The following is a 25,491-nucleotide window of genomic DNA, read 5'->3' on the forward strand; positions in this document are numbered from 1 at the left end:
GATTGGTCCTAATGGCAAGTCTGTTGAGTCCTCACTTGAAGCTAGAGTAGCATAGTTTGCAGGGGAGAGAACAAGGGGACAGGTCAGTCAAAGACATTGGATAATGGTGCTTCATCTTCCATGAAGGTGCACGAGAATGGGGAAAATGGAACAAATGCAGGGAATGAACAAATGGTTGATAAGGTAGGTGGGGACAAGTTCGCAAGCCAGTTGGATGCTACACATTTAGTGGAAGAAGCCCTCAATAAAGTTGAAGCTGCCATGAATGTATAGGATGTGATTATTGAAGGAACATGAAAGGTTAGAAATGTAAAAAGAGACCCACTTCAGGAACAGGTTCATTGTGCTGGCATGGAAAATGACATAAGGATTGAGTGTGAAGAAGGGGGAGAAGATACCATATGGGAGGAAGATGAGGAGGATTGGGGTGCTTTCGATGAAGAGGACATTATTGAGAGTCGGACCATCAATCAGTCTGATTCCCAACTTGTTGATAAAGTTGCTATACGGGAAAAGAAGTCCAGAGGAAGGAAACCTACCAGAATCCGGATTGCTATGGCCGGAAATGCTAAAGGACAATCCAAACTTATAGTAGGGAAGGGAGGCCCCCTTCCTGAAGGAAAATGAAACTCATAAGTTGGAATGTCAAGGGCTGCAATGCCCTTGACAAGCGTCGTCTGATCAAGCGTTGGCTTGAACAGATGAAACCAGATTTGGTTTGTTTACAAGAAACTAAGATGAGTTTGGAGGAGGTTGAAGGGTGGATGAAAGCCTGGAGATCGTGGGCTGGGGTTTTTTCGAGTGTCATGGGATCCTCGGGCGGGCTTGGTATAATTTGGAATCTTGTTCTCATTCAAGTGGAGGAACTCATTAACTCTCATTCATGGCAACTGTGCAAAATCCACTCTTTTAGCATTAACTGTGATTTCTTTTTGATTAATGTTTACGGTCCTGTGAGAGCTAACTTGCAATTGGAAACATGGAAACAAGTGTCTGTGATTTTAAGTAACTTGTCTCAGCAATTGGTGGTGCTTGGGGGAGACTTCAATGCTATTTTGGACTAGGCAGATGAGAAAGGTGGAAATGTGGGAAATACTGCCTCACAAGTGGGTTTCCAAAACTTTGTATCTAAAAATGGTTTGCAAGAAATAAAGACTAACAAAGGAACTTTCACATGGTCCAATCGTAGAGTTGGAGGGGATCATATAGCTGAGAAATTAGATAGGTTTTTTGGGGGAGGAAATTGGGCTTCCAAGCCTTTAATTTTTAATGCGGGGGTCAAACCGATTGTTGCTTCAGATCATTTTCCTATAGAACTGTTGATATGCCTAGACAGTGTCACAATCCGATGTCCTTTTAAATTTGAAAAAATGTGGTTAAGGGACTCTAGTCTGAAAGATTTAACCAATTCTTGGTGGATGGAAGCCCATGTGGTTTATGGATCGTGGGCGTTCAAGTTTTTTAAGAAACTGCAGTTTCTTAAAGGGAAGCTAAAGGAATGGAATAGAGTTAAGTTTGGGAATATTTTTGTGAACAGAGATGAAATAGAAGCAGAGCTTGAAGACTTACAAATAGTCATTATGGACCAGGGCATGACAATAGAAACTTTTCAACAAGGAAAAGATCATTAAGACTAAATAAAATGAAATCTTGGCTAGAGAATAGGTGTATTGGAAACAAAAGTCTCGTGAAGGTTGGTTAAAGGAAGATGATAGAAATACAAAGTTTTTTCATAATTCGATAAAGGTCAGAAGATCCTGGAACAAAGCATTGGATAAGGTTGAGGATATTAATAAGGAAGCAATGGATTTCTTTATAGAACTTCTAACAAAGGACCAGAGTTTAAATTTTCGACATCAAGACACGCTTTTGAATTATATTCCCCATGTTATCTCAGACAACCAAAACCAAATCCTCTGCAAACCTATCCAGATTGAAGAAGTGAGACAGGCAAATTTTTCAATGGTGGGGGACAAGGCACTGGGGCCTGATGGGTTTCCGATGTTTTTCTACCAACAGTTTTGGGATGCAGTTGGTCCTGAAGTCTGGCAGGTGGTGGAAGAGGCGAGAGTTAATGCAAGGGTTGCTAAAGAATTGAACTGTACTTTTCTTGCTTTGATCCCCAAAGTCGAGAGACCGGCTTCTTTTGGAGATTTCAGACCAATTTCTCTTTGTAATGTGTTGTATAAGGTGATTGCAAAAGTTATCATGAATAGATTGAAACCTCTTCTGAAGTATATTATTTCGAAGGAGCAAAGTGGGTTTGTTCCGGGAAGATCGATTGTGGAAGGCATCATAATAGCTCATGAAGCTATTCATACAATAAGAAAAGCAAAGGTGGAGGGGATGTTAATCAAATTGGATATCAGGAAAGCATATGATATGGTGGATCGAGATTTCCTTTTCCGAGTTCTGGAAAGGTTTGGTTTCTCCTCTCATTGGATTAACTAGGTGAAGGCATGTATTGATGGATCGTGGATTTCTGTATTAGTTAATGGGAGCCCGCGAGGCTTTTTCCAATCATACAGAGGTTTGCAGCAAGGTGATCCTCTTTCTCCCTTCCTCTTTATTCTGTTGGCAAAGGTTTTGGGAAGATTTATTCAGCATCTGAGATGTGAGGACAAGTGGAAAGGTAGTGGAAAGGTGTACTTGTTGCGGTTGGTGTTGATGCGGTCACTCATCAGCAATTTGCTGATGATACAATTGTTTTTGGGGATGCCTAGCTAAGGGAAGCCCGCATTATAAAAAAAAACTCTTGATGTGTTTTGTGAGGCGTCTGGGCAGCAGGTAAACTGGGCAAAATCAGATATTTTCTTTTTTAACAATGATTTGAGGAAGCAGAGAGAGATTGTTAGGATTTTGGATGTCAAAGTTGGATCTCTCCCGGACGGATTCCTGGGCACCCCGCTGTTTGGGGGACCAAATAAGACGAACATGTGGCAAAGACTAATGGACAATTGCGTAAATAAATTAGAAGGATGGAAGAGTAAATGGCTTACGTCGGCTAGTGGGTTGTTGTTGCTAAAATCTATATTATCTGCAATGCCTATATATTCCATGATGTGTTTTAAAGTCCCAAAAAAGATTGTAAGAAGTATTAACCATTTTATGAGGAAATTCTTTTGGAATGGTAAGAGCGAGCAAGATAAGATCCCGTTGGTTGCATGGGATAAAGTTTGTCAACCAAAATTGGCAGGTGATGGAGGTCTTAGAAAGTGGAGCTTATTGAATGAAGCAATGGGTGCAAAACTGATATGGCAAATATATGAAAAACCAGACCAAAAATGGGTCCAAATCCTGAAACATAAGTATCTGGACTCAAATGATAGAGAAAGAATTTTTACAGTTCAAGACCCCCCGAGAGGATCTGCGGTGTGGAATTTTTTGCTAACTTGTAGGAAAGTGATAACAAATCATATTACATGGCAATTAGGGTACTACGAGAAAGCAAATTTCTAGATGGATTCGTGGGATAGCAGACCAGCTTTGTCTTTAAGGGGGGAGGTAGCTCAAATCAGACATGTGACTGAGGCTCTCTGGGGATCAAAAGTTAAGGATTATTTGGTTAAAGTGAGATGTAATGGTGTGGATGAGTGGAAGTGGAAGGATGTTGATATGCTACCGTTATCTCCTCAGTTAAAACTTTTGTTTAGCAAGATTCTGGAAGAGTACTCACCAATTCTTGGTCTGAAAGATGATGTCCTCAAATGGTGTGGATCAAAATCAGGGAACTATTCAATCAAAGTAGGCTATAATCTCATTGAAAATTCAGAGACTCGATCTAAGTGGCCTTTGAAGCTATGCTGGAGTTCTAAGTGCTTACCTAAGGCGGGGGTGTTTTCATGGCTAAGGAGAAAGGGAGAATTTTGACGGGAGATAGAATGATGAGGCTGGGTTTCAATGGCCCTTTCTAGTGCGTTATGTGCAAAGAAAGGGAAGAATCTTTAGATCACTTGTTGCTACAATGTGACATGGCCCATGGAGTGTGGAAATTCTTATTAACAAAACTGGGGTGGGAAATTCCTCTCCCAGATAAAGTAATTGATCTTTTCAAAAGCTGGTTCATGGAGTACAGGAAATCAGCCCTCTCGAGTGTATGGATTGTCTCGCCTTCAATTGCTATATGGGAATTATGGAAAGAAAGAAATAGGCGAGTATTTCAAGATAAAGAAGAGACGCTAGACAGAGTTTGTGAAAGGGTGGAGAGGGCTATTTCTGAAGTAGTCTCTTCAGTGACAGCTAATCATAATTTTGTGAAACATCCGTATGGCTTAGTGGATAGCTTATTCAAGCCAGGTGGCCTTTGATTCAGATCAGACTCGTTCATGGGTTTCCACGGGTTAATCATTTTTGTAAGGATCATGAAAATAAGGAGGAGATTTGGTCAAAACCTGAGCAGGGATGGGTTAAGATCAACTTTGACGGGGCCTCTAGGGGCAACCCGGGTATTTCTGAAGCGGGATGTGTGACTTGCGATGATGAAGGGAAGGTTCTTTTTAAAGGTGCAAAAAGGCTGCAAGATGGAACTAATAATGACGCAGAGGTGCAAGCGGCTTTGTTAGCAACTGATTTGGCTGTTAACATGAAGGTTTCAAAAGTCCATTTGGAGGGAGAATCTCAAATTGTGGTTAATGCAATCATGAAAGGAGTAACCCCGAGTTGGAGATTAAATAAGTTTATCACATTAATCTGCTCAAAATTAGAAACCTTTCAAGATTTTTGTATTTCTCATGTAAGGAGAAGTGGAAATGTCATTGTTGACGGGTTGTCCAATGTGGCATGCGATTTAGCTAAGGGAGAGGTGAGGTGGTGGGATGGAAATGATAGCACCATTCAATGGAGTTAAGGCAGCCTGCTAATTACAGTACCAATGACATACTTGAAATGTGCGAAATGTGTTTTTTCCTTTGTTCGTGTGCCTAGGTTGGCTCGAGCATTACGGGCAATTAATGTCGAATTCCTCTGCAATGGCGGCGGAAGTTGGGAGTGCCTCATTAATAGTTAGAATGAGAATGTACGCTCATTCATTGTGACAGATGAGCGAATTTGGTGGTGGTGAAAGCGATTTCTTTGCAGAGATAGGTGGTTGTGTGGTGCTCGATATGGAAGCCAATTTCACGCTCAAAACGACTAAACTCATGCCTACCTTTTGGGATCCGGTTCATGAAAAACGGCTGCAAAATATGTTTCTTGCAAGGGATCCCCTGTTCTTGAGGGTTGTTCAATTGGTCCTAGGAGAGGAGGTGGCAGTCATTGGTCACAAATACAGAACAAGGGTGGATATCTACTCTTTAAATCTGGTGTGGGGGCTCAAATTTGGTTATTCCTGTGCAGAGGTTAGAAGTGTGATGACGGCAATAGTGCTGAAAGATTACTTGCTTAATATGGATTCTCTGTTGGAGTGGGCGGTCCCGGGATGGGGCTTTAATGTTTCGAAAGGCATCCCAGAGGAGCATGCAGAACTTAGAGGCAGGGATATGCGGATTCCTTTTTTGCGACGCCGAGAAGAAGTAAAAGCCAGATTTCACGAGGATGCGAGGAGAGGGTGGGAGAGCCTGAAAATGTATGTTCAAATCATGGAATTGGAGAAGATCATCAAGTAGGCGAGAGAGGAAGTTGGGGTGGTGGATGAGGAGTGAAGGAAGCGGCCGATAACCAGGCATCTATCTGCGGAAATGGCCAAGCAAAATGAGTCGCTGGCAATCAGACCGACTGATGGAGAGAACAGGGTGGGTGGTGTTTCGAGCGCCTCAACTACAGAAGTGGTGAAGAAAGAGAGATGAAGATTCTGCGGGCCAGGGTACCTCTTGGTGCAAATTTCCTTTTTTTTGTTGATTGAATTTTATTTGAAAATCTTAACTTTCTGTTAGAAACTGTTTGAACAGTATATGCCAAATTTAGTATGGCGTGATGTATATGGACATTTTCGTACTCGTAGTAGAGGGGTGTGGAGTTTGAGCAGGTTACTGGTTTGAGAATTTCCTTTTGTTGATGGATGATTTGGAGTTTTTGTGGGTGGTTTTTTGGGGAAGTGGTTTGATAGTTAAATTCTGGATGAAGATGTACTGTTTTAGCTTTATTTAATAAAATCACAAATATTACCGATCAAAAAAAAAAAAAAACCAGCCAAAAATAAAATGCATATATTTAACAACAATTCTTCTAATGTTTATCATTTTACTAAATGAAATTTCTTGCAAACAATAACTACAACTAGAATTTATGAAAAAAGCTTCAGAATATGTTATCAACATCACTTTAGAGCTACACTTCATGGTAAAATACAGTAATTACATCAGGAAAATGCAATTCACATAAGAGAAGGCTTGAACAACAGAACACGGCAGATACACCAGGCTAACTCAATTTAAAAATTGACCAATACAACACAGGCATATTACCAAAATTCTTAAAAAGAGACCCGACAAATCTATACTCTCCTACGCTGCCTGAAGAGACTCCAAATTAGTGTTGGAAATGGAATTGAACGGCTGGGATACACTGCAAATTAACAGTTGCCCTGGGGATACACTGCAGATGGTGTAATGGAATACAAAATATTCTTAAATGAAATTAACTAAGGGAATATTATAAGTATAGCCTGTATAGGTATGATTATTAAGTCAAATTCAAATAACCTCGAAAGTATTTAGCATATATTATAAATGTAGGTATGATTAAAAGGCAAAGACAAAACGAACTAAGTTCAAATCCCACTGTAGCCATCAATACAAAAATTCTTTAAAAGGTTATTGAACAGATTAACATTTCCAACACACTGAGAATAGTTACTTCAGCTACTGTTGTGAAAACGCCTCCAACTGAAATCCTTTACAATAATGGAGCCACATTTCAAGGAAAAAACACATTTTATTGACAAGAATTTACAAGAGAAATTATGCACTAAGGAAATACACTTCAAACCTCCAAATATAGAATTACCTAATTTTTTTCCAAAACTTAAAAATATTGACACTGTATTGCCGTGACCTACATTAAATCTGGTAAGAATAGTTGAGTTTTAGTCTACAGTTAAGAATGTCATAAAACAAAAAGACGGAAACATTTACTCTAATATTTGAAAACCTCGAACAAAATTTTAAGTTTCTAAAAAAAAATCAATTAAATGAACAAAACACTATAAAAAATAGCTGTATTGAGGAAAATAGCCCAACAATTTACAGTTATACCATTGCATAAGCAAAATTGATGAAACACAATAACTAAAATCCTTTCAAAAGCCTCGACTATAATAGATTTGCCATTATTAGACTAGAATTCCTTTTAAACTTAGAAAAGAAAATATGAAGAGAAATATTTCCGCTTGCAATCGAAGAAATCTTCATAAACAGAACGAACAAAATATTGAATTAAAAACCTCAAGAGAAACACATTATGCTAACCCTCTTATCTCGGGTAAATTTTCCCATGAAAAGAAAATCACATACCTACATTAGAAGACAAATAAAATTAACTCAACATTAAGTAACATTATTCTAAAACCAGAGCTAGAGCTGACGCTTCTCCATTGTCTAAGCATATATTTGCTAATTTAGCAAAGAAAAAAGCAAACAAAACCTACATTCGCAGGAAAAGTGCTAAGAAAGCCACAAATCTTGTAAATGAATACCTATTTCAGCGCCAAATTTATCCGCAGAAGCCTTCCGTAGCATAATGAAAAACAAAAGACCAGCTCGCCAACTAGTTTTAAAAATAACACTCAAAATCGAATTGCTTTGGCATGTATAACGGGATACCAACCCCTGAACGCCAGTAGTATGGTCCAGACGACCGGCTACAGCAGGTTCTTTGACATGTGGCACTAGAACCGTTGGACACGAATTGGCATTTTCACCTAATTTACCTCGCAGTTGACCAAGATTAAAAGAAGCTTCAAGGGAATGGAATCTGACGGCTAGATATACGCTACAGAAGAACGGATGGTCTGTGCCGTTGCATGGAATGATGGAACTTAAAATATTCTTAATTGTTATTATTATTATTAACTAAGGGTACTTAGACATTGCTTTTTTCTGTACATAGATTTTTTCCTTGGTTTTGACTGTTAAACAATTCCAATTTATTTGCCTTGTGCTTACAGCGAACTGCTTTGAGAGAAGTTTACCGCGAGGTAATTTGATGAAGGGTTGGACTCGCGTCCAATTATTCTATCTTAGTTATTCAATTACGGTTGTAATTAAATATTTACCATTTTAAACATGCATAGAAATGATTGTTTGAAACTCATCTATATTATTTTACTAGCAATTGCATTTTTGGTGTGCAATGGGTATGCCTAAGAGGTTTGGAAGGTTAATTAGGGAATATTTTGGTATATTTCTTTGCATACATTTGTGTACTACATGAAGTCAATTAGGAGGCCCTTCCGCAAATGATGACGTTTGTGCAACAAAGGTATCGATGAAGAAGTGATAGCTTCAAAAAAATTATGGATCCAAACATGATTGAAAGGATAATTAGGTTCCACTACCAATGAGCTCATACCATGTTTGCACAATAGAAAGAGAGGGAGAGGAAGAAAGAGTTGGGAAAGAGTGAGACAGAGTAGGTTAAGAAGATAAAGATAGAGAAGAAGGTAGAGTTTGAGATAGAGGATGGGAGGGATATGGTGAGGAGATGGAGATAGGTATATATAGAGAGAGAGACAGAGACAGAGAGAGAGATAGAGAGAGACAGAGACAGAGAGACAACAATATAGAGGAGGATTATGGAGTAAATAAGAGAGAGAGATATAGATAAGAAAATATATACAAATAGAGAAAAGGATGGAGAGATAGGAAGATAGAGATGGAGTGGGAGAGAAAAAGAAGGTGACATACACAAGTAATAAACATAGAGGCATAGAGAAAGGAAGAGATATAGAGAAGGGGAAAGAAAAAGAAAAAGAGATAGAAATATAGGGAGATAGAGAGAGAAATTGAGATCTAAAGATATATAATAAGAGAGATGGAGTTAATGAAAGAGACAGAGGGAGGGAGGGAGGGAGGGAGGGAGTGATATAGAGAGAGAGAGAGGTTAGGGGGAGATAGAGATAAAGGTATAGAGTAGGAGAGATGCAGGGTGAGATGAAGTGAATGAGAGTGGGAGAGTGAGAGAGGGAGGGATATAGATAGAGGGAGATACAGAGATATAGAGAGGGATAGAGAAAGATAGAGAGACATAGATAGAGCTAGAGAGATATGGATAGAAAGAGATAGACATGAGTGAGAGGGAGATAGAGATATAGTGAGATAGCTATATAGACTAAGATGGATGGATTTAATAAGAGAGAGAGGCAAAGATAACATGATATAGATAGAGAGGGGGGGGTGGAGATAGAGAGGTAGAGATAAAGAGGGTATGAGTGAAAGAGAAAAAAGGTGACATAGACAAGTAATAGAGAGAGGCATAGAGACAGAGGGAAAGTTGGAGAGATACAGATACAAACAAAGATAGGGAGTGTGTATGACTGGGAGAGAGAAATGGAGAGATATATATAAATAGATATAGAGAGGGTGGATAGGTAGAGAGAAAAAGAGATGAGAGAGAAGTAGACAAATATAAAAAGAGGAAGCGATAGCGAGAGAGGGGGAGATGGAGAGATATAATAAAAACAATGAGAGATAGAGACAAAAGGATAAATAGAAACAATATGAGTTTTAAAAAAGACAATTAAATTATATATTTAAATATATTTGTTGTTCAATTCCAATTACATATATTTATAAGGATAGATATAAGTTTAGAAAAGACAATTATATTATATATTTTATGCATTTTAAATTGCTAAATGTAATTTACAAATCAATTAAAATTATATATTTAATTTATATTATAATAATTATTATTAAATTTTCATTAAAAAAAAGTTATTTAACATATTAACTTGTTACTTATTGATTTTGGTTGAAAGTATAAAGATAAGTTAAATATAAAAATATAAAATAATTAACTTACTAAAACTTACAATTAAGAGAGTAAACTTATAATATAAATATAAAAAAATAGAATACATGGCTATTTCATTTTTTTATGGTATCTTTCAAATGAAATTAGAAACGATGCATGAAGCTTAAATATGTGTCAATCCCATAATTTATAATATTGAAGAAGCCGAAAAAAAATTGGATAAGATGTTGGAAAAAATGAAATCCTTTTTTCGAATCATATCTTGTGGGCAATGTTTCCCAAATCACCAATATTGATGAGAGTAATTGTTGAATGTATAAGTAATTATGGTTTTACTTCTCGGACAGAGAAATTTGTACATAATGGCCTCATTATTTTGTGTCTTGCCCTATAACACTACAATCTGTAGATTAATCCGATAAAAAAACAACGAAGGAACACGGGACAACAATTTAGACTTTGAAAGGGCACCAGCCACAAAATTTAATGTTTGTCCGGCGCTTTTAGGCAATCCATTCAATAATGTGCTCACAAAACGAGACCAATGAATAGGCGATGATATTCACGGACACAATCATCGTCCAACCTTATATCACGGGCAAAACAGTCGGAAACAGTAAAAATAGGGAAAAACAATGAACGGATGATATCGGTTCGATCGTCTTGCTGCTCTTCTAGAGAATTACCCATCGTTGGATTAAAAACTTTAGGTTGTCCATTTCATAGAAAGAGACGCCTTCGACGTAAAAATGTAGATGAAGATTATATGATCAATTTTGAAATAATAAGTGAAGTGTGATTTCAATTTTCAAAATGAGAAATCCATTTTTAAAGAGAACATGGATGGATTCGGGGATAGATATTCAAGGGGGTGAGTCAAGTTTTAAGGGGTATTCATTACGTCAAAATCTGTTCAGGGCACGACCTCATGCTCATCCTTTATGGTGTCGGAGTCTTGTACTCAACAATACTTGATCCTTGGTGAGTTCATTTAGAACCATAAAACTTGACTAGGAGACCAAAGGCCTGCTGACAAATAATATAATTTTATGATGGAAGAGATAAATATTAATAATGACTTGAGGAGCAAAAGGAGGTCAATCGGGAATTTAGAGTTTGAATTTGTCCATTATGAGCAATTTGGTCTTCATGTTATTCTTGTTGGCAATATGATTGACCAATTTTGGGAGAGGGACAAGAATTATTCATCAATGCTTCATCCTTAGAAGGGGGAGCATTAAAATAGTTGCTAGTGTAATCATCCTCTTGCCTCAAAATATCCTCATGGATAGGAGGATGTTTAGGAGAGGGGTGGAGGGTCATAAGAAGGTCTGAGAAATAATCATGTAAGGCAGAGACAAGTCAATCAAAGGTCGACATTTTATCTCAAAATTAATGACATGTAATGGGATTTGGGGCAAAACCCCAAAAAAAAATTCGCAACATGAAAATTTTTTAAAATGTCCTGTTTTTTCTTTTCTTTTACGTCTAATGCAATGAAACAAAGTGGTTTTCTAGAATATGCAATGAATGAAGAAATGATGTATTAACTAAGCAATGCAAGAACATAAATTGAGCAATTGAAGTAATTCAAGAGCATAAGTAATGAACGAATGCATATAGATATGAAAATGTCAAGTAAAAATTAGATCTCAAACTAGAAATTAGAAATATGCAAGTGCAAGACATGTCGGGTTCACCAAAATGTAATGTAGTGGAAATGGGATTCACTAATCTAACCATGCAAACTAGGAATTAAACCCAATCCCACCAAATACATTGGATAACAACCAATAGGCCTAGCTACAAACTTTTGGGAGATTTGGGCACAATGGTTGATTAATCTCTTTTTGTGTTTGATTGATTAAAAATTAAATATGCAAGAAATAGGCTAAATTGTGCAAAATTGACAATTAACAACATAAACAAACAAATGTAGTTTTGGAAATGAACTAAGATCTACAAAATTGGAAAGGGGATGTAGGGAAGACCCTGTTTTTGAATTTTGAGCATGAACTAGGTGGACACTATGGTTAGCCTCCCTAATCCTAACAAATGATCAATTGAGAGTGGAAATTAGATCTAGAACCCCGAGGCTCTGCACTATCTTCTTGCTAAATTTCAACTTGAATAGTGAGGACTATGGTGTTAGGCACCCTAGTCCTAGAGGACTAAGGCACTAGTTGCTAGTGTCTAGGTGTTTTCTGATGAAATTTATACAAAGACCTTGTTTTTGGGTCCTGGGTACTCATGTATCTTCAAACTAAACATGTAACCTATTCTAGAACCTGCAAATGCACAAAGGAGAGGAAAAATAATATTGATTTATATAGGGGCTTGCCTCAACCAAACCCTAAGTTGGAATTAACCATACAACAATGATGATTAGGAAAGAAATAGAAATCTGAAGCAATATACTAAACTAAAATAATATTTGCTCAAGCTTAATGATATTTATGATGTAATGCTCTTATGATAGGTCATATATGTGTTGATACAATTAAATGATAAATCATCAACAAATCCATCATGAAAATATAATTGAAGATGCTTTGTTGTAGCTTGTTTCTCTTCAAACTCAAATATGCTCTTGGAGAATAATAATTGTTCTTGAATTGTAAGAATGAGATAAGATAGATGATGAAATGAATTAGGAGTGATGTCTTATATGGGACTCTCGAGGTATTTTCTTTTTTAGGTAGATTTACAATAGTCATACCCCAACTTTGAGGATAGACTTGGAATCTCAAGGCTGACACATTACTCTCTCAAAATTTCAACCGAAAAGTGGCACACTTCACTTCTTTAAGGTGTCATGACAAAATAGGCCTAAATTTTAAAGGCAACGAGATAATAGGGCCCTGATATTGGATCTATAATTTATATTATTAATGACAGTGTTTTAAATTTTAAAATAGGATAGAATCCAAATAGACTTGAAATAAAATAGGAGAAACAACACACTTAAAATAAGGGCCCAAAGAGTAGTGCATTGAAGTTTTAAAAAATCATAGTACTCATATTCTTAAATTTAGGAAAATAATTAAAGGCAAGAAATGGTCCCAAAATGCCTATAGGAATTGGAAAACTAAAATGAGTGCTAAGGAGAGTGTGAAATTAGACTATAATTAAAGGACTACAATTTACAACACTACACTATGATCAACCAACAAAATTCTAGAAAATGGCTTACACCATTGGAAAGTAGATGGAACCAATTTTCTGATAATATCTTATTTTTTATTTTATTTTTTTCTAAATTGCCAATTTCATAAGATATTTTGAGGGATAGGCCAAAAGGATAGCTCTACCCAAAGGAGATCCTAATTAGGCCATTCAATCAATACTAGGGTGTTATCTACCATCCTTAACCTCTTCTTTGAATGCACACCAAAAGATTAGAAAAATGAGATAAAAAAATTAACATAGTAAGAAATACCATCTAGTTTCAATGAGATAGGGCTAAGACAAAAAATAGAATGAAGAGGTAAGAGGATCAATGCAAAATTGTAATACATATAGTGTTGTTTGAGACAGATACAAAGGGAAGACCCATCTTGTAGCTTGAGTAGTTTTTGTAGATACACGTAAAGAAGTTGAGGATATGGAAAATCACATAGTGCCTTATTAATTAAAAGTATTTGTTTGTCAAAGTTGTGACATGGGAAGATGAAGACTTTGTGTACAGAAGTATCCATAATTAGCCAATTCCAAAGATAAAACTTTTGTGTGTTGGCATATGGACACTCCAATGAGACATTGTGTGTGATTGAAGGTTTTGTCATTGATGGCAACCTTGCAATCCTATGGCACCGGCAATACATCATACCGGCAAAGCATTATTCAAGCAAGACAGTGCACCGACATCAACAAGATCACTCTACACTGGCACCGGCACCGGCACAGAAGAAAAGATGTATACCAGCACAAAGGCCGACAAGATTTTTGATATGTAATATTTTGATTATTATTGCAAGCCGACTTGGCAAATTGTAAAATGACTCTTGTATATAAAGGAGATCATTATAGACATTTGTAGGGATAGGTAAGCGAGCATAAAGAAAATTATTAGACAGACCTAATGTGTGAATTATAGGTCAAGGGTATATATAAAGAACAGAGCAAGAACCGGTACTGAATCTGGCATTGGAGATGCTATTATAAAGCAGTACAGAATATTGGATTAGTATAATCCTCATTGTAAGTCAGTGTGACTTCTCATTGAGCAGTGTGCTCTAGGCAATTGGCCTTCCTGCATGTGCAGGCCCCTATTGTAAGTAATATTCTCTTATTGGCCACTAAGTGAATATTGTGGGTCACAAATCCCACCAAGGTTTTTCCCACACCGGGTTTTCTCGTTAAACATCTTGTGTTATGTTGTTCTTTTCATGTGGATGTTTTTGATTCTATTTATTACATTAATTCTTGCATACCGGTACACTGTTACTTTATGTTCTGCATGTTTTATCGTAAGAAAATTTGAATACCGATCAAGTACTGATTCACCCCCCCTCTCAGTATCTGTGGGAACCCTAACAATTGGTATCAGAGCCTGGTCCTCTATTTTCAGTAGCCTAACAACTTGAGGAAGATCTTGACACCGGTAAAGATGAAAAATCTGATGAAGCAACTTGAAGGAGCTCTTACTGACTATGATACAGAGAAGTTGAAAAATATCAAATTAGAAGATGATTTAAAAGCAGCTCGGGATATCATTCAGGCACTTCAAGAAAATCTTACTGTTACAAGAAATAAGAGAAGAGAACTTTGTGAAAAATTGCAAAATGGGAATGATGAAAAGGAACCACTTAATGATATGATAAGCAAGTTGAAACAAGAGATCATGACAACAAAAAATGAAATGCAGGATATGACTATGAGATTTTGCAAAGAGATTGAGGACAGAAAGAAGAATGAAGAAGAATTGACCAGAAGACTAAGTCATGCAGCAAATGAGAACACAAGACTTAGCTATGAAAATCACATGTTGAAGACAGATCTGATGCATACTCAGAATGACTCGAATGAACTAAAGAGACAAAAAGAAATCTTGGAAAGGGAATTGGAAACTGCAAATCAACATAAAGAAAAATTCAAGAAAAGCTCAGAAGAACTTGGTACCTTATTGAAGAATCAAAAACCCAAAGGTGACACTTCTGGAATTGGATTTGAAGTTGGAGAAAGCTCAGCTACTACAAATACTCAGGATCACAGCAAACTGGTAAGACCTCCTAATACTTATAAATTCAATGGAAAATGCTTTAACTGTAATAAATATGGTCATAGGGCAAACGAATGTAGATCTAGGAATTATCAGAATATCAATCCTCCCACCGATCAATGCTCCAAATGCAACAAAGTTGGTCATAACTCTGAAAACTGCAAAATGAATGTAAGATGTTATGTTTGAGGAAGATTTGGACATTTATCAAATCAATGCAGAACACAAACCGGCATAGGTTATGGGAAAGCTATTCAGAAAAATAATGTAACTTGTTATGCATGTAACAAGATTGGGCATATTCCTAAATTTTGTAGAAGTAAAGGTACACCGGTAGACAATAAAAATGCTAGCTTGAAAGGTAAAGAAAAAATTGAAGAGGTTAAGCAAGAATTCTCAAAGCAATGGATTATAAAAGCTTATCTAAATATTGGGAATACTGCTCCACCAGCAGGACAAAGTGATGCTCCACCGGTAGGACAGAGCAGTGCTCCACCGATAGGAAGTTCTTCATCTAATTGAAGAAAATTATCTTGAGGGTTTGGCAATCTAATGACACATGTGCTATTATTCCCTCGGTTAGAGAAAAGAAGTTGAAATCACTTATTACCGGCAAATAAAGTTAAGTGAATACATAACCGGCATGCAATTAATGTGGTAGGTAGCGAAAAAGACTTTATAAAATAAGGTTTTGGCTCCATTTCATTTCACCATGATTTCAAACTTTTAGAGAGCGCGAAGATTTCTGAGCTAAGGCATTTCGAGCAAGAAGCAAGCACACTCCAAGCAATCATTCATCCAAGACAGAAAAAGGTATTTTATCATGGCATCCACCTCTGCAATTGAATACATAGCGAACCATACTGTTGTGGAAGTAATTAAAAGACCTAGGCCTGTATTTTAGTTGGTCCCTGAAATAGCAAAGAAAGATGATACCTTAGGTGCATTCTCTCAAATCCCTAAAGGTGTTGTATATGCTGAAGACCCTAGAATGTATATTCACTGCAATATTGAAGAGCTAGGAGACAAGGAAATCAAAACCATGTACAAAACCGAGATATGTGATGATACCAGCAATATCAAAGCTGAACACAAAGTCATTGAAACCCTAGGATTCACAAAAATCCTTAGTATTCCTGAATTTCCTAAGGATGTGATTAGGATAGTGTTAAGCAGAGTTCATGGAGAATTTTTCTGGTTAGATGCAATTCATAAGATCACCAAGCAAGCAGTAAAGGTTGTCACAGGGTTACCGGCCACCGATAAAAGACCAGATAAAAACAAGAAAGTTTCAAATGATTTAGTCATTGACCTAACAGGTGCAACATCTGATAAAAAAGATCTTTAAGGGTTAATGATGTAAAGGATACAAGTGTGAGATTCATAAGCATGATATTAGGTTACAAAGCCACTCATGCCAATAGACTCAACTCAGTTTCAAGTTTATGCATTAAGAGTGCTGATGACATAATAACCAACAATGCAAAAATTGACATCTGTGAATGGCTAAAGGATGAACTGATAGACAACCTTGGAAAGATAAAGAAGGATAAGAAAGGAACCTTCAGATTTGGAAATCTGTTAGTGTGTCTAATGCTTCATATAACAAAACAAGTTCCCGGTATAGGATATAAAGAATTCGGATATGACATACTGGTAGGAAAGCAACTGACAGAACTGTTCAATACCATGGGTGAGAATAAGGAAAACAACATTCATGACTTTTTCCAAGCACTAAAGACAAAAATGAAGAAAAGGACAAGGTTATCACAAAAGATTGTAGACAAATACAAAGATGATATATGCTTTGTTATCAAAAAGGATGAAATATGGATGGAAGCAGTCATCCCCAGGACAATCTAGGTAACAAAAATGGGCTATGAAACAGATGACCACACAGTTGAAACTTATGCCAAAGCACTTTTGGAAGCCCCCAATGAACCTGAAGAAGAAATATTTGGTAGTGTTGAAACCATAGAAAGCCAAATTCAATCAAAGAAAAGAGTGAAAAAGGTTGAGGCAGTTGTGAGGAAAGGATCTAGACAAGCAAAAGCCATTAAGGAAGATGTATTAAAGAAAACCGGCATAACTGAAGATGAGTTGGCAGCCCCACAACCTAAAGCTCATCTATCACCGGTAGGTACTTCTTCATAAGGAGATATGCCAGCAACCTTTAAAAGAGTTGTTAGGAAAAGAGATCCCTCACCGGCAACCACTCCTTCACCTAGAAGGACAAGGCAGAAGCAACAAGCTGTGAGTTCTTCGGTCAGAAAGGTCACACCTAAAAGGAATCTGACTCCTAAGAAAAAGAAAAAGGCAAAAACTGACTTAGCACCTCTAGACATTTTGTTAAATGAGATCACAGAGGAAGGAAAACTGAAGGACATAAAGAAAATTTATGACACTTTATCGGCTGATGAGAAAGGGCAAGTTGAGGAGAGTGTAATACTACACATGGACATGTTTAAAAAGGTTTTGATGGAGTCATAAATGAAATTCCTGATGACTTATACAAAAGACTTGAGGCCAGAAGGCAAGGAGTAATTGAACTGGACAAGAAAATAAAAGTAGAAAAACTACTTGCTGTATATCCGGTAAATTCCCCAAAAGAAATTGATGATCTGATAGGTCAGGCCAACTGGACAGTTTTTTCCATGGCATGCCGGCATATTTCACTAATGGCAGGTAGAGTTACAGAGGTTTCAGAGGAAACAGAAGATGGTTGGGACATATTTTTGGTTGAAAAAGATAAACAAGAAGAATATAAGAATCCCAAGCCTATTAAGGTATATCAAAAGGATAAGGACAAAGGAAAAGGGAAAGTTGGTGGACCTCCAAGCATAAAGGTTAAAGATAACCTACCTCCACCTGTAAAAATTGCAATCCCTGAAAACCAACTGGCAGCTGAAAGCATGGATGCAGAGGATAGCAATACAAATCCTGAAGTCCTATTCATTGTAAATGTTGATACCCAAAAGATCAACATAACAGTTGATAAAGACCCAAGTGAAAAATTAGATATGGCCAAAGAGCCTCTGGTAACAGGAAATACAGAGCAACCGACAGCGAATACAGGGAAAAAGATGGAATCTGAAGCACAAACAAAGAAATCGACAGAGCTAAAGGCTCCAGAACAGATGCCACCGGTAAGCAATGAAGCAGGAAAACCAGTGTTAAAGGAAATGCAGACACAAACTGACCTGCCAGAGGTCAATACAAGCATGGTCACTTCCACCGGTACTCAGTTTGTTGGGTCACCATCAAAGTCAACAAATGTGACTGAGGTATTACTTGAATCCATCAAGAAAATAGCTGACTATAGTTCACAAGCTTACAAAGCAATAGATGATTCAATACCAATTTTGAAAACAATCGCTCCTAATTGTAATATAGATAATAAAGATTCTTTAGGATAGTTGGATACACTATGTAAATACATTTCTGGAAATATTGAGCAAATAAAGGTAGAATATGTAAAGGACATTGTAGAAAAGGAGAAATAGAAATTCTTTGAGGAAGAAATTAAGAAGTGTAACAAAGATTTTGACACACTTCTACCAAAACTGTGTAGTTTGTTAAAAGAGTACAAAAACATGTACAAAGACACATGCAAAACAAACTTCTTGACTATAGATATAGACAAGAAAATAAGCAAGACACAGGAAGAGATAAACAAGCTTGCAGATAATTTTGTCAACTCACCGGATTCATTATCTGTTTTTGAAGATAAGTTAGCAAATTTTGAGACAGAATTACTTAAACAGGAGAAAGAGAAAGAGACAATAATAAATAAGGCAAAACACTTGAGATCTAAATTGAGTCCAAAATTGGATTATCTAGCATCTCTACGGAAGGAAATCTTAGAGGCATTAACACCGGGAAGTAAAACACCAGCAGAGCAATTGCAGCATCTCACCGACACTGTGAAGAGAACTGAAACAACAATAAGAGATAGCAAAAAGTTTATGGATAGTATAAACTTAATTTTGGGCGATCTTTTTCAGATAATAACTACCCAACTACAAGGTTGAGGTTATGGACCGGTATAACTACAAACTCTACTAACATCTTGACAACCTTTGTCATTGATGCCAAAGGGGGAGTAGTAGGATGAGAAAATTCAAAACACAGGGATCATATGCTGAGGGGGAGTCCCTCATTTTTTGGGTAAATTTTTGGTCTACACATTTTTGGACATCTTTTTGGAATTTCTCATGAGTGTTGCCATCAATGCCAAAGGGGGAGATTGTTGGCATATGGACACTCCAATGAGACATTGTGTGTGATTGAAGGTTTTGTCATTGATGGCAACCTTGCAATCCTATGGCACCGGCAAGACATCATACCGGCAAAGCATTATTCAAGCAAGACAGTGCACCGGCATCAACAAGATCACTCTACACCGGCACCGGCACAGAAGAAAAGATGTATACCGGCATAAAGGCCGACAAGATTTTTGATATGTAATATTTTAATTATTATTGCAAGCCGACTTGGCAAATTGTAAAATGACTCTTGTATATAAAGGAGATCATTATAGACATTTGTAGGGATAGGTAAGCGAGCATAAAGAAAATTATTAGACAGACCTAATGTGCGAATTATAGGTCAAGGGTATATATAAAGAACAGAGCAAGAACCGGTACTGAATCTGGCATTGGAGATGCTATTATAAAGCAGTACAAAATATTGGATTAGTATAATCCTCATTGTAAGTCAGTGTGACTTCTCACTGAGCAATGTGCTCTAGGCAATTGGCTTTCCTGCATGTGCAGGCCCCTATTGTAAGTATTATTCTCTTATTGGCTAGTTAGTGAATATTGTGGGTCACAAATCCCACCGAGGTTTTTCCCACACTGGGTTTCCTCGTTAAACATCTTGTGTTATGGTGTTCTTTTCATGTGGATGTTTTTGATTCTGTTTATTACATTAATTCTTGCATACCGGTACACTGTTACTTTATGTTCTGCATGTTTTATCTTAAAAAAATTTGAATACCGGTCAGATACTGATTCACCCCCCTCCCCCCTCTCAGTATCTGTGGGAAGATGAAGACTTTGTGTACAGAAGTATCCATAATTAGCCAATTCCAAAGATAAAACTTTTGTGAAGGGAGATATGTTATGCCCTCATTTTTATATTGTGCATAAGATATGAGTAGTCAGACTATGACTACCATAACTCTTAATTAAGTATTGTAATAATTAATGTATCCTTACATAGGTAGTTAAGTAGGATTGAGTGGTATCTGTGACATAAGTATGGTATGCATAGGAGGTAGGGATACATTTAACACATTACACAAGATATACATGGGGAAAACCCTTTCAAATTTCAAACCCAATTAAGAATTATTTTATTAAAACACTTACAAAATATAATCTACTAAAAATAGTTTGAATATGAGGTACTTCTCCTTACTTCCACATGAGCGATAATACCTTTTGTGCATGGTGATATAACTCATTATAAAACTCCAAATTCACATCTCTCAAATGAGAGAGAACCTTCCTAAATATGGAGGAAGGGTGGAAAAATGTCTAATGTAAGGACCTGTTAGTCCTAACCTTAAAAAAAACTAATACAAATGATTCCTAATTAAATCTAAGTAAATTTGCATTAACATAAATGCAAGTTTTAAGTTAATTTGCATGCATTTAAACAAATTACTATTAACATAGGCATAAAAATTAACATAAGATATAAGTTTAAGCAAACATAAGAAAGAAAAAGTTGGAGTAAGGACTTTCATGTAGGAACATAGATTAGAGTGAAGATTGATAAACATGTAAACCCAATTAATGAGCTATGATTAAGTTAACCACTCAAATTTTAGTATGAACATGCATGCAACCATAAATGGAAAGATGGAGAACTAACCAGAGAAATGGTAAATCATGCACATGAAAGACGCATGTTAGTGGGTTAGTGGTTTTCCATACTTTTTGGTTAGTTGCATCTTACATAGCGACTTCCTATCGCAACAATGACACTAGACCAGATAGGTCTTATACATAACTTATTCATAGGACCACATAGGCCATTTACACAATTTACATCATGAGACCTTATTGGTCTTTTAAAATGATTCAATAATACAACATACTTTTAATACATAGGAATTTTACAATGATATAATATGAATCTCTGTCTCTAGATGTAGTGTCTTCCTTGCCATCGGACTCACCTCCATCTACAATATGGAAGACGAACATATGACCCAGGCATTTTATTCGCCCAACCAAATGAAGCTTACGCTTCTCAGTGCTCTTAACAAGCTCTCGTCCCTCTATGCTTCTCAGTGCTCTTAACAAGCTCCCGTCCCTCACGACGAAGTTTCCTAGCAAACCAACATCAACTTGCGGGAGTGGAACCTATGCGTGCATGTAGTATCTAACAACCAAACTGTTGAACTTAGCTACATGTGTTATGGTAGGGATAAATTAATTAAGTTTAATGGCCAATTAATCTTATTGGGGTAGGTGAAAACACTCTTCCCTGTCTACTCCATAATCAAGCATATCTTCCCAACATACACCCATCATAGACAAATAGTTTAAAATTAAAAAATCCCTCCTATATTTTGAATCATTCTATGTATAGATTCATATATTACTAATAAATGTGATTCATTTGTTTTTTCATAATTTGGAATCTAATCTTTACCCAAGACTCCCTAATTACTATTTAACCAAAATGCTCATCCATAAAAATGGATCGACCAAGGAAACATTACTGGTTAGTCTATGGTTAATGTAATTTTTTTAATAAAACTCCCAACTCTATCTCTCTCTTTAGAAGAACGACTAAACTAGTTCATTAAGTGTGCCTGGTGATCAAGTCTACAAACAAACTTAGGGTGGAGAAAAAAAATGATTTCATCAATAAACAAATTTAAAATATTATGAAATTTTACAGATCACCCTTTGGAAATAAACATAGAAGAAAGAGGAGGATGCGATTTTAAACAACTCATCACAACTCCTCTGTAGCCACGTGGAAAGGGAGGCAGAAAAGCGATGTAATTATCCTAGCATAAATAAAGCCTCCAAATCACTCCTGGCAGGTCATTGTATGTGCTGAAAGAGTGAAGGAAGGGGGGGTGATAATCAAAGAAAAGTACTCTGTCAAATGGGATGAAGGGGAGTGTGGTGAGAGGAAAGGAAAGAAGGCGTGATCACCAATTTCACCTCCCTGATGCCTAATCACCAGTCACTCTCTTCCCAAAGAAACTCATTCGCTGACCCAAAAGATGGCAAGGGAAAGAAGATAGAATAAGACAGTAGAATCTACATCAAGTTGATGTAATGACAAAGAGAGAGAGAATAATTTGATATCTCTCTAGGCCTTTTAATCATTCTAGCTGAGAGTTCTTCCCTGAAAGTGTGGATCAAGATTGGAGGAATTTTTGAAGTGATTGAAATTTGAAGTGGAGAAAGCTCAAATTAGATTTGCCAGTTGGGAGCGCTGATCAAGAGTTGGACTGGACTGATTAGTCAATTATGAATAACAAAAAGAGAGTTGATAGGAAGATACAAATAGTTCGACACTATGTTTCAAATTTGATAACTCGAGAAATTTAAAATATGATTAATTTTTAATTTTGATATTTTGATTTTTTAAATTCATTAAATTCAATTTTATTATTATTATTTGCTTAATTATTTAAAAACTTTTTCATTCATTTAAAAACAATTAATTTTGGTTTCAATATTTATTTTATTTTATTGAATTATTATTATTTGTGTGTTTGTGCGCACAGGTTACATTCCATGGGCTACTACCGACGAGCTAGGAGACCCCTCCTCGGCCATATGTCCACCTTCGATGGTCAACCCTGCATCCACCTCATACTCGGCGAAAAAGTTAGATCACCATATTAAAATTTATTAACATTATCATGAAATTTATAATATCATCAATAATATCAACTAGCATGATCAATAATCATTACATTAACATAATGTCGTCAAGCATCATAATGTCAAACAAAAATAATGTCACGAGACACATCAAATATCATAATATCAATGTCAAATTTAAATAATATCATCAAGCATCAATAATATTGATATCTAACTTATTAGCTTAGTCTAAAACTAATTCATCCAAATCAGGTCGTGACATCTGAAAGGGCATCAGTCGCACCTATTCAATAACTGTTGTTCATAATTAATTGATAATCTAATAATTATTAGATTACAATTATTTTAAATAGGAAATGCTTAATAAAACATTTAATGCATAAGGTTTTATAACCTTATATTACAATAGTATATAAATGTTATAAACCCCTAACAACATAATGTTCTAATGAGTTGATGCTAGCTTATTATCATTGTATTGTGAATTGTGCTCTTCTTGGATAATTTTGAGATTTCTCCCTTCAAACTAGCTTATTGTTCTTAAGCATCATAAAGTATTTACATCATATTCCTTGTTGTAATATTCTTTAATGCAAGTTATTTATTACACAAAATGTATAAGAGGAGAATAATTGATATTGATACTGATTCCTTGTGAGAAACCTATATATTTGACATATCAAGTGTTCCTAATGTTGCATTCACATAACTTATATATGATCAAGAGCCTTGATTTGATATCTGTTAAGTCCAGTCTTCTTCCTAATATATGAAGCAACTCACTACATGAAATACAACTAAAATATGAAGTAGGTGGATGCCAAATTAAAAAATATATGGAGCAAACATTTTCATCCTCATATTTTTTACTATAATAGAAAAAAGAACTGATGCTCTACAAAAAGGAATGGTTAGGATATTGTCAAAACAACACAAATAAACAAGCAACAAACAAGTGTTAGTGTTAGAAATCACAAATCAAACACTATCCTAAGAAAGCATATCAAGAGAGACACTAAAAGAAAAATAGAGAGCTTAACAAAGAAAATAAATGCTCCAAGACATCTCCAAATGCCTTCCACCATGCTTGTAACTTCTCCTCCCTTGTTCCTCTCCTCTCCAAGTTCCCAAATGAGTGTAGCTCTCAGTAGCTTTTTGCACTATTTTGGATGTCTTATGGAGGTTCAAGATTGTAAAATGGATGATTATGAAATTGCAAATGTGAACAAGCTAAACTGATATATTATCCAATTATCTAATATTAATTTTAGCCCAAAATGACAAATATAGATGATTATACTAAATGCTCTCTAAAATTCACTATAAGTTAGATGCATACAAGATTTCAGGATCTGGATTATGAAGAAATGAGCTCTATTTATAGGTAAAATGGAGCAATGGATGGTTGAGATTGAACAATCTCAAGAAGGGTCAGGATTGATGGGTTTATGATCCATGTGAGGACTTTCAATCCAATCCTAGGATGACAAATGTCAACAAGAGATGGGTTGAGAGGAGAGGGAATAAGCATTAAATGTTTGACATGACTTGAGGGTTAACTTGGGATGTAAGGTTAATGCTGAGTTGAAAGAATAAAATCATTATCCAATAAATAATGTCTTTATCCAATGGATAAACTCTTGTGCAAAAGTTAGTGAGGATAACCATGGTCAAAGCAATAAATACTTGAAGAGACCCATGGGTTAAACGAGGGTTGAGTTAGAGATAAAGTCTCTAACCAGGGGGGCAAGTGGATTTAACCATAAATGGTTATGTAAGAGCCATTAATGGTCATGTAAGAGCCATTAGTGGTTTGGAAGACTTTAGAGGTTACCTTGTTGAACACATAAAGCATTAAATACTTTTCAAAGACTTTGGAGTCTTTGAGAAATGACCTCAAGTTGCTTAGGAATGTGACAATATTTAGGGAATGGATTAGGCTAATTAGGAATGGTTTAGGAGAGTCTAGAAGGGGATTTAGGATTTGCAAGTGGGTTTGGTGGGTGAGGGAAAATAGGATTTAAATTAAAATTAAATTAAATTATTTCAATTGTGGTTGCAACTTGCATTTGTAGGAGAATGCAAGTGGGGGGTTTTTTAATGATTTAAATAAATGTTTTATTTATTTATTTAAAAGAGGAAAGGGGATTAAATTAAATAAATAGAATTTATTCATTTAATTGATTGTGAATTTGGTTTAATGAATTAATTGAAATTGTAGACACCTAAAATTGTCTTGTCTAATTAAATAAATATTTTTATTTATTTAATTATTTTAGCCTAATTCTTCTATTAATTAAATAAATCTTTATTTATTTAATTAATTCATTTATCCTCTTCTAGCCTTATTTCTCATTTAAATAAATACTTTTATTTATTTAAATTATCCTTATTCCTAAATTAAATAAATATCTTATTTATTTAATTGATCCCACTTCTTCTATTAATTAAATAAATCTTTATTTATTTAATTAATCCATTAGCCTTTTCTACCCA

General features: G+C 35.9%; 1 long non-coding RNA gene across 5 annotated transcripts in view; it reads right to left on the bottom strand.

The window, feature by feature from the left end:
- LOC131066085 (uncharacterized) overlaps positions 1–7,873 on the bottom strand; it is a 66,876-nt gene extending 59,003 nt beyond the window's left edge. For 2 of the 5 annotated variants that reach the window (XR_009111565.2, XR_009111563.2), the window contains exon 1: positions 7,631–7,873. This is a non-coding gene — a long non-coding RNA (uncharacterized LOC131066085). The remainder of the gene's footprint in view (positions 1–7,630) is intronic. The other 3 variants (XR_009111564.2, XR_009111561.2, XR_009111562.2) reach the window with 2 other exon arrangements.
- Positions 7,874–25,491: the final 17,618 nt, after the last annotated feature.

Source organism: Cryptomeria japonica, chromosome 11, assembly GCF_030272615.1.
Source record: "Cryptomeria japonica chromosome 11, Sugi_1.0, whole genome shotgun sequence".
Lineage (NCBI taxonomy): Eukaryota > Viridiplantae > Streptophyta > Pinopsida > Cupressales > Cupressaceae > Cryptomeria > Cryptomeria japonica.